This window comes from Canis lupus, chromosome 7, assembly GCF_003254725.2.
Source record: "Canis lupus dingo isolate Sandy chromosome 7, ASM325472v2, whole genome shotgun sequence".
In the NCBI taxonomy this organism is placed as follows: domain Eukaryota; kingdom Metazoa; phylum Chordata; class Mammalia; order Carnivora; family Canidae; genus Canis; species Canis lupus.
In genome coordinates this window covers 76226176-76233181 of record NC_064249.1, presented here as the reverse complement: position 1 = coordinate 76233181, position 7006 = coordinate 76226176, and the positions used below count along the sequence as shown (strand labels likewise).

The window sequence follows — 7006 nt, the reverse complement described above, 5'->3', positions numbered from 1 at the left end:
AAAAAGAAACCTAAATTCTCCCAGATTGGCTATCCCCTTCTATGTGGTGAGATCCGCCTTCTCACAAAGAAGCAGGCCAGACATTAAAAAAAAAAACAAAAAACAAAACAAAACAAAAAAAAAACAGATACTGAAAAAAAAAAAAAGCCGCATAGCAAAGGGCAATCATGTCAAGAGGCTTAAAATAATTAAGAAGAAATTTCTTAAATTGTATTATGTCTAAAATACAGAGCAGCTACATTAATTCAGGGGAGGCAAAGGCCAGGAAAATCTTGTACAAGGCAGGAAATCCATTTTTAACCCAGAGAATGAATGCCTGATTTCATTGTGGGGCCCCAAGTGAGGGCTCGAGGGACATAGTTTCCAGATAATAAGCCCCAGTGATACTGAATGCGCACTGCTTTGCAGCCGTTACTGTCAGAAGCCTTATGCCAAGAGTAGAGAGACCAATTACCTGGTTTGCCCAGCATTGTTAGGATATTAAACCTGACAGTCCCAGGTCCCAGGGAATCTCTAGAACCGAGCAAACTTGTTTGGTCACCAAACTCTTCAGACAATTTCAGTATTATTTATGGTCATTCCCTACTTTCTTTTGTCAATTTGATTGTTAAGCTTTTTTCCCAGGGAGGGGTACCTGGGTGTTCAGACAGTTTGAGCATCTGACTCTTGATTTGGGCTCTGGTCATGATCTCAGGGTCATGAGATCGAGGCCCACACGGGGCTCTGTGCTGGGTGTGGAGCCTGCTTAAGATTCTCTCTTCTCTCCCTCTCTCCCTCCCCCACTTCCCCTTCCCTCTCTAAAAAACACACAAAATAAAACAAAACAGTCTTTCCCAGTGATATGTAAGAGTGAACATGTAAAGCCCATGGGAAGCAATGAGAATAGTCTTAAATTACTCCAACTGCTGCATCAAAGTATAATTTGCTTCTTAGTGGAAATTATAGTTGTAATGAAACTCTGTCACAGACCTTATCATATCCTCACCCAGGAAAATCACTGAGGTTGTCTTGCACCATATCCTAGGGAAGCTCTTAGCCTGCATTATTTACACATACAAAGTGTTACTTTTTACATTTTGGAGGAAGTAGAGTATGGATCAAGGTCAGTTTTTTCCTAAAACAAGAACCAAACAGTACTGTGACTCAGTTTCCCCCTGTCTAAATCAGAAGCAGTGATAGTATCTCTTTCATAAAATTGTTCTGAAAATTAAATGTAGCAATATTTGTAAACAGCTTAAAACAGTGCCCAGCACAGAGGAAGGGCTGTACATGGGTTTGTAAAGTAAATAATTAAGACTGTACTGGTTAAATTTTGTGATTGCTGCCTTTTAGATAAATGTAGATGGATACAGGTACAAGTATACACACATGTATATACATACACATGCACATACCCACAGACAGACTTGTGTGAGAAGACGTGTGTGAGGAATGAATATAAGATTTGAGTGGATACTTGAACATCTCTGACCCTATTTCCGGTCCATGCCCTGTGCACCCCGGTTGGCACGGAGTCTCAGCAGAGGTCTCCCTGGGCACCTACTGAGCCAGTACCTCTGGGAAGAGAGGAGCTGGAAACTGGGCTGCCATTCCTGAAAATACATGAAAAATGCCACCGGGTGTCGGCCCAACCTGCTCCAGGACCGCCCCCAGCACAGGATAAATCCCTCTACCCGGAAACGGGGGTCAAGGAAACCTGGAACTGAGCTGCAGGTGTCTTGCCCAGCTCCTCCCAGCTGGGTGGATGGAGAGTTTCCCAAATAGGATGAAGAAGGATACAAGAGCCCAGTGGACTCTGGAGTCTGACTTTGCGTGGCCTATCCTGACCCACCCCGCCACCCCCACCACCCCCCCGCCCCAGAGTCTGCAGCTTTGCCACAAAGGAATGATCGCAGCAAGTGCCTGATGACAGCCTCCAGTGTCCTGGATGTGTGAGAATGGGGCCTGGCAGTGGGGAAACCGCCCATCCTGAAGAAGGGCTGGCTATCCACACAGAGCGACCTATGAACCTGTCTCCAGGGATAAGATCCTGAAGGGGAAATGAAAAAAAAAAAAAAAAAAAAAAAGATCCTGAAGGGGTCCCTGGATGCCACAGGACAAAAGGCAAATGCCTGAGGGCAGGCCAGGGTAACTGTGCACTGGGAGTATGGAAGTGAACCGGGATACAGCCGAGGGCCAGTGGGAACAGGTCAGATCTGGAGCAGCGTGTATTGGGCTACAGAAAAAATTTTATTAAAATTAATTTTACCTATTTCTTTTTGCTTTTTAATCTATTAGAACATTGAAAATTATATATGTGACTCATGTTCTATGTTTTTTTTAATCAGACAGTGTTGGTCTGGATTGTTTTCTTAATCAGAATGAACAGGGCAGCAAAGTTAGGAAAATTCTATGAAATATAGAAAGTGTGGGGGTGCCTGGGTGGCTCAGTAAGTTAAATGGCTGTTTTGGGCTTAGGCCATGATCTCAGAGTCCTGGGATGGAGCCCCGAGTTGAGCTCCCTGCTCCACAGGGGCCTGCTTCTCCCTCTCCCTCTGCTGTTCTCCCCACTTGCTCTCTGGCTCTTTCTCTCCATCAAATAAATAAAATAAAAATCCATATATATATATATATGGAGTTCACTCTCACAACACACGAATTTATGCAGCTCACCTGACAAAGCCTGTCCAGAGGGACTTGACTCACCTGGGCCAGAGGGACTTGACTTGACTTCTGAAAACAATCAGCACAAAACAAGTCCGGAGACATGGACAACCCTTGTAAAGCATATTAAGAAGCTGAATTTGCTTCCACGTGCAGGGAGAGGTTATCAAAGGTTATCAAAGGCTTAAGGAAGAACAAGGCATGTCCCTTTTATTTCCGGAAACCTGTTTTTGGTGGTGTGCTGCTACAGTGTTTAACACTCCAGCTTTCTGGAGAAGAGAAAAGGTCAAGAGAGAAGAAAGGCCCTGATCAGCAGCCTTTGGGATTTCTGAGGTGGAACTGCCCTGCCATGGCTGGGTCCACGCTACCCAGTGAGGTTCTGGACGACAAAGCGGAAGGGGAGGGAGTGCTAACAATCAGCTCAGGAGTGAGGCCTAGCTACTGTGTGGGGCCAGGATGGAGTGGGCAGATGGGGTTTGGGGACATGGTAGGCGGAACCTGCTGGGGGGCCAGCCAGGGAAGTAACACAGCAAGGATCAGTCCTCCATCTCTGCAGGGGCCCAAGACCCACTGCCTCCCTGTAGGGCAGTGTGGGAATCTCCAGGTTTCCGTTACAGACATGGTGTGCTAGCAATGTGGAAAGGACAGGGACCAAGCAGGCAGCTGGACATGAAAGACTGAAACTCAGAAGAAAGGCTGTTGGTCTAGGTCCTGAAACTCGGGAATGATCAGAAAAACCAGGTCTTTCAATCTGCAGGAAAAGACATGCTCCCAGTAGAGAAAAGAGGGAAAAAAGCCCTCCAGCATGGGGAGCAGGGGTGAAGGGAGGTGAGGGGGCAGGAGCACCCCAGGGGCTGGGAGGTGGTCCAGACGTGCCCTTAGGGGGGACAGTGGAGCCCTCTGCCCTGCTGAGATGTGGCCTGGTGGGCTCCTGCTACTCAGCCCTCCCACCGGCGCCCTCAGGGAGGCAGGGTCCTTCGTGGTCATCACCGTGGAAGAGCAATCAGTCTGCACGGCCCAGGGCCTGCATGTGGTAGGCCATCCTAAGACACAGATGCTTGGCCCAGGCGTGTGCACAAGGAGACACTTCAGCCCGGGGAGGGGGGTGGCAAGCTGGGTCCAGAAGGAAAAATTAAGATTTCTGGGCAGACGATTAGCATGGATCAGACCTGAGATTTTCACTCTTGCCACCCGCCTTTGGGGTTGACACCAGCTGTCTGTTCCTTGTCTGTTCCTTTGAGGGGCCAGATGTTCTCCTTTAGAAATTAGGAACTTGAAAGGTAAAAGAAGTCTTAGCCTCTCCATAAACTTTCTGGCTCCTTTAGTCCTGTACCTGCCAAGCTATAGTTCAGCTCCGCTTCACCAGTCTATTTGGAAATGTTGAGATTTACTCATGTCTGCGTCCTTCCCTTAACTGTCCCCTCACTCTATTGCTCCCACTCACTGAAACATGCTGGCATCATCCCGAGTGGTTTGCACATATTCTTCCTGCAGTCCTCACGGCTTCTCTGGCACTGGGGAGCTTGTACAAGCCCCACTTATAGACAAGGAAGCTGAGGCCCGGAGAGGTTGAGTTCCCTGGCCTGGGGGAGCTGGGATTTGACCCCAGGAGAGTGGCCAGGGGTCTCACCGGGAACCGCCATGCCATTCTGCCTGGCGACAGGACATTAGTCTGTCTCCCTCTTGGGGAGAGGAGACACTAGTCTCACTCCCTCTTGGGGAGGGTTCTTTTCAGATTCCTTGAAGAGTGACTGTGTTGTACCCTCTTCCATTTTACCACATCTTTACCGCAACCATCCCAAGTAGGTATTCCCATAAGAAAGTTGAGGCTCGGAGCGGTTTAGTAACTTTTCCAAGATCACAGGACTCTTAAATCCTTATCTCTTTAATTCTGAAGCAATAGAAACTTTGCCCCATAAATCAAGGCAGCAGAACTAGGATGTAGTAGAAGAAACATCACAGCGACTGCCATCCCCATAAACAATAGTTTGGTGAAGGAGCAAGTGCCAAAGACTTAGAAGCAAAAGATTCAGGTTTGAATTTCTACTCCACTGGCTCAACGATGTAGGGCAAACGGCTCTCTGCTAATTGTAAAAACGTCCTTCCTGCCCCTCAGGACTGTTAGACATTAAAACAAAAACAAAAACAAAAACCCACACACAAACCAACGAAGCCTTTGTGATTGTAAGATGTCCTATCGTCACTGGCCATCCGGCTCATCGGTGGGAAGCAGATGCCCGGCTGCAAGGCCCTCCCCTGGCTCTTTCTCTCACTGGTGAACCCTGCTCCTTGGGCAGCTCCCCAGCAGGTGGGCACTCAGCAGGGTCAGGAAGGGGCACCCAAGTGCAGAAGTCCATCACGGCTCAGGCTGGGTCCAGCCACCTGCAGGTAAACTTGCAGCTCACAGCTGCGTCTTTGGACCGTCTGCCAGCTAAAGATGTGGTCTGTGAGAGAAGGTCATCAGGGTCACAGGCATCCAGGAAAATGCTGAGGTCCACAATTCACAGCTATTTTCCTGTCCAGGACTGCTCCAAGCCTTTAATTTGAGATAGTGTGTAGTGAGGTTCCAGAAAATACTACATAGACTTTCTTAAACTTTCTTAAACATTGAGCTATTTCCTTAGAACTAATTGTTCAAGGAGTATCTCTTGAGAAAATGGCCTGAGACATGGCCTGGGAGATGCTCCCTGCTGGAAGGGTTGCAGAAACAAGTAGTTGAGATGGAAAAGTGGCAGGTGGGCTCATACCTTCTCCAGGATTCTACTTAGACCATCTCCTCCTCTTGGGGGCGAGGAGATGTTTATTTGAATCCCCCTCTCTGCTAATAGTTCCCCAATCATCATCACTTGTTTAAGCAACTTAGAAGCCCACCTGCACAGGCAATGTTTGGGTGGTGGGGTTTCATTTCTTTTCTTTTCTTTTCTTTTCTTTTCTTTTCTTTTCTTTTCTTTTCTTTTCTTTTCTTCTTTTCTGTCCTTCCTTCCTTTTCTTCTTTCTTTCTTTTCTTCTTTCCTTTTCTTTCTTCTTTCTTTCTTTCTTTCTTTCTTTCTTTCCCTTCCTTCCTTCCTTCCTTCCTTCCTTCCTTCCTTCCTTCCTTCCTTCCTTCCTTCCTTCCTTTCTTCTTCCTTTTCTTTTCTTTTCTTTTCTTTTCTTTTCTTTTCTTTTCTTTTCTTTTCTTTTCTTTTCTTTTCTTTCTTTTCTTTTCTTTTCATGAGAGACACAGAGAGAGAGGTAAACATAAGCAGAGGGAGAAGCCGACTTCCTGCGGGGAGCCCAATGCAGGACTTGACTCCAGAACCCCAGGATCATGTCCTGAGCCAAAGGCAGACACTCAACCACTGAGCCACCCAGGTGCCCCAGGTGGTAGAGTTTCTGAAGCCCAGGTTTGTAGGCCTTCACTGAGGAGGGTCCACACTTCCTGTTCCCACACTGCCACTATGTGGTGCTTTCTGTGTAACCAAGCCCCTATATTCTTTGTTGGGGAAGAGGGTATTTCTGTCAGAAACGTGCAAATATCTCTGGGTTGCTAACATGGGCAACCTTCCCCTGATCCAGTAACCCCATCTGAAGGGAGAAAGAGAAAGAGCCAAGGACTTCCCATTTAAGTGACTTTGTGACTCTCAGGAGAAAGAGCATGAATCCAGTGATGTCTGACTGAAAAAACAGTGGTTTCTTGGGGCCTCTGCATCAGGCATATATTAGACTCACAGGGTGGACAGAAGGACCAGAGGCAGAGCAGCCAGGAATACCCAGTTCCAGGGATGCAGGATCGGCTCTACCTGGACCTGTAGCTACACAGGGGGAGATGGCCGGGCGGCTGCAGCAGTCATGTCACCGATCACCAGGATTGATCTGTGGATGTGCCACCAGCACTGGATCCTCTGGCCAAAACAGTGCTCAGGTGTACTCCAAAAGAACAATCACGGGCAGTAGTGTCCAGCAGGACTTTCCAGGATGATAGAAAGGCTTTATTGTGCCCACCCAGTCTGGTAGCCACTAGACACATGGGCTATTGAGCATTTGAGATGTGGCTAGTGTGACAAAAGAAATGAATTTTACTTCGTTTTAAATTTTAATGGCTCCATGTGGGTATTCTATAGGACAGTGTGGCCTGGAGCCACATTGCTGATGTCAGCTAAGTGTTCAGAAGGTAGGGCAGAGAGATATTGTATTCTCAAAACTCTCTTGGTTCCTCACAAGGGACATAAGCCCAACCCTGGGTGGGGCACCTGCACATGTGTGAGGACACTGTTGGTTTGTCACAATGTTTGGGGGACACAACGAGCATTTAGTGGGCAAGAGCCAGGGAAACTAAGTGACCTACGATGAGGGGAGCAGGTCCATACGAGTTGCTCTGACCAAA

General features: G+C 47.6%; 1 long non-coding RNA gene across 1 annotated transcript in view; it reads right to left on the bottom strand.

The window, feature by feature from the left end:
• The window catches only part of LOC112648086 (uncharacterized), a 30793-nt gene that overhangs the window by 19772 nt on the left and 4015 nt on the right, over nt 1-7006 (bottom strand). Inside the window, exon 2 of the long non-coding RNA XR_007412189.1 lies at nt 970-1114. This is a non-coding gene — a long non-coding RNA (uncharacterized LOC112648086). The remainder of the gene's footprint in view (nt 1-969; nt 1115-7006) is intronic.